This window comes from Triticum dicoccoides, chromosome 2A, assembly GCF_002162155.2.
Source record: "Triticum dicoccoides isolate Atlit2015 ecotype Zavitan chromosome 2A, WEW_v2.0, whole genome shotgun sequence".
NCBI lineage: Eukaryota > Viridiplantae > Streptophyta > Magnoliopsida > Poales > Poaceae > Triticum > Triticum dicoccoides.
Window position 1 is genome coordinate 707,250,591 of NC_041382.1, and position 3,393 is coordinate 707,253,983.

Consider the following 3,393-nt stretch of genomic DNA (forward strand, 5'->3'; position numbering starts at 1 on the left):
TCATGAATCAACCTCTTTGTGTGTTGCTTTATTATTGTGGCAAACAAATTCGACCAGAAGACAGTTTACATAGTAGAGAAATAGGATTTATCTGCGAACTGAATTAATATAATAACTGAGTTGAGCTAAATATCTGTGACGTGTCTTTTAGTATCCGAAATTTTCCTTTTCGATTTTGTATAGGTGGTTGGTTAACTTTAGAGTAGTTACTCAAGATGGTGAGTGCATAGTGTCAGTCCTCGAGCTCTCCTACTATTCTGTACTTTAGGCCAACTCAAACCAATCCCCTGCTATAATGCAGAAAATTCTATGTGTACGATGCAAAAAACACTAAGCAAAACATGATGAAAAATGACATCATCAAGATTCCATGATGCACCACCAAAGGGAAGGACATATACTAGATAAGATCGTATGAAAAAAATTGGTGGACGGTTGTGATCAAAGTAATCACATCTCCAATTCTAGCCAGCATGTGATTTTTTAGCACTTTAACTTGTGTTAGATATTCCTATATCTTGAGCAGCTGTCTTTGTACTTTCAGCCAAAAAGTATGGAATGTTTGGTCGAGCCGCAACTTCGGCCATTGCTCATTGTCAATTAATCATAGTACACAACCTTATTTTTTGTTACATCACACATCCTACAATAGTTGCAGGATTTTTCTTATTCAACACTCATTTTGGCAGTAACAAATTTTTGCGAACAGGTAACAAAACCCACTAGTATAGCCCTCCTTGTGGCAGACCTCAACACATTTAGCCTTCTTGCATAGAAGAGTGCTATCGGTCCTGCACTCATAAGTGCAGGTCTCGGCTTCCGAGCCTACAAAACATCCATCCAATGATGTTCCACATAGAAACAAGAACAGAAAGAAGTAGCATGGATTACAAATTTCACATATGAGTGGCAACTATATAAAAGTGCATGTAGGAAGTGCCTTTTTCTTCCTATGGAATTTGCAGACAACACTTACCAGGAACTAAAAGAAGAGGCATGAGCAGTAGCAGGCATAACAGGCTTGGCACCTTGACAACTCGCATGTCTTCAGTAAACAATCAGAAAGCAAGCTTGGAAGAGATGCACATCAAAATGGGTCATATATAGAATATAGCCCAGAAATATGAGACCTAAAAAAGTCAAAGATATGCATGGAGCATGTTCTGAAAGAAGATATGATCCACCAAATTTAGTCAGTATAATAATGTAGTCATTTAAACTTCTAGCTGCATGCTGCAATTCTGATACTCTATATACAAGATGTGGCTCTATCAGCATGAAAGTCGTTCTGAAAGAGATATGAACCACCATATTTATGTAGTATAATAATATATGCATTTAACTTCTATATTTTGAGGGTGTTGCGCATGTGCATATACATTTGCTACAGATACTTCGTTGATATGAACTACTTGTCACAGTCAGCATGATCAATTGTCAGACCAGATTCATCAAGATTTACATTCATCATCAACCAAGCTGAAGGATTGCAATCAGTGTTGACTCATTTGTAAATACAATCAATTCCTCCAAGGCCCATGTTTCTTATTAAATCCTTTTGCTGTACATTAAGTCCCTCGAACAATTTGCGCACACCCCTCGTTACGGAAATAACTTGTTCTTTGGAACTACAAGCACCCATAGAATGTATGTTTATATGAGCATCAACATTGGATGTCCGATCCTTGACTAGGTCTATTGAATTTGTAGTACAGATGCACTTTTCATGGTTCACATCTCCATGCTCGACCTTGTGTGCTCATCTATTAGGACCACACATTTTCTAGCGATTACAACGTATAACGAAAAACAGGTCAGTGGGGACTACAGTAAAAAAGTTAATAAAATCTGCATATTCATATGAATGTATTCTACATGTGTATAAAATCTAACAATGAAAAACATTATGGTGAGAGCTACACGAAATAGAGAACATCCTGCATTTCTAATAGTGAACAGTGTTTGTACTATTCATTACTTTGAAAATTGTGATTTTCCTTTTTGTGTACCTCTCAACATAATGTATTTCATCATCCAAATTTATATTTACAATACATCTATGTACACATGTATGATTTTTTAAAGATTTTTTAGTACTTTAAAATAACTTTTTTGATTTATTTAAAGCGATGACCATGGAAGTCGCATGGCATTGGCATTTTGTCACAGCCCCTGCTCCTTCCCTTTCTTAGGAGGGTTTCGTGTCCACGAGCACCCACCGTCGTCTCCCTCCCCTCGATCTCGACTGTATTTTTGGAGCTCTCACCCCCACTGCTCTTCAAAACGAGCACCACCGATGTCGGCCTCCACTCGTGCCGCCCCGCAGATCTGGTCCCGACAGTCCCACACATGGTCTGGGTCATACTCGTCGGCCACCATGCAGGTCAGTATCATGAATAAACCTCTCAGTGTGTTGCTTTATTATTGTGCCAAAAACAATCGACCAAGGGTTAGTTTACATAGTGGAGAAATAGGATTTGTCGGAGAATTGAATCGATATAATAACTGAGTTGAGCTAAATATCTGTGATGTGTGTTTTAGTATCTGAAATTTACCTTTTTGAGTTTGTATAGGTGGGTGGTTATCTTTAGAGCAGTTACTCAAGATGGTGAGTGCATAGTGTCAGCCTCTTGCTCTCTTGCTATTGTGTACTTTAGGCCAACTCTGACCAATCCCCTACTATAATGAAGAAAATACGATGTGTACGATGCAAAAAACACTAAGCAAAACATGATTCAAAATGACATCATTAAGATTCCATGATGTACCACCGAAGGGAAGAACATACACTAGATAAGATGATATGAAAGAAATTGGTGGACGGTTGTGATCAAAGTAATCACGTCTCCAATTCTTGCTACCATGTGATTTTTTTAGCACTTTAACATGTGTTAGAACTTCCTATACCTTGAGCATCCATCTTTGTACTTTATGACAAAAAAGTATGGAATGTTTGGCCGAGCCGCAACTTCGGCCATTTCTCATTATCAATTAATCATAGTACAAAACCTTATTTTTTTGTTACATCACACATCCTACAACAATTGCAGGATATTTCTTATTCAGCACTCTTTTTGGCAGTAACAAATTTTGGGGAATAGGTAAGAAAACCCACTGGTATAGCCCTCCTTGTGGCAGGCCTCAACACATTTACTCGTCTTGCATAGAAGAGTGTCATAGGTCCTGCACTCATAGGTGCAGGTCTCGGCTTCCAAGCCTACAAAACATCCACACAATATGATGTACATAAAAAAATTAGATCATACGACGTTCCACATAGAAACAAGAACAGAAAGAAGTAGCATGGATTAAAAATTTCACATATGAGTGGCAACAGTATAAAAGTGCACCGAGGAAGTGCCTTTTTTTCTTGTGGATTTTTCAGACAACGCT

The 3,393-nt window shown here is 38.1% G+C and overlaps 1 long non-coding RNA gene across 1 annotated transcript; it reads right to left on the bottom strand.

Annotated features, from left to right (window-relative positions):
• Positions 1-600: 600 nt before the first annotated feature.
• On the bottom strand, positions 601-1,069 carry LOC119351986. The gene is made up of 2 exons (XR_005170098.1): positions 977-1,069; positions 601-825 (listed from the first exon to the last, which is right to left on the bottom strand). It is a non-coding gene; the product is annotated as an uncharacterized LOC119351986 (long non-coding RNA).
• Between the last annotated feature and the right edge of the window lie 2,324 nt (positions 1,070-3,393).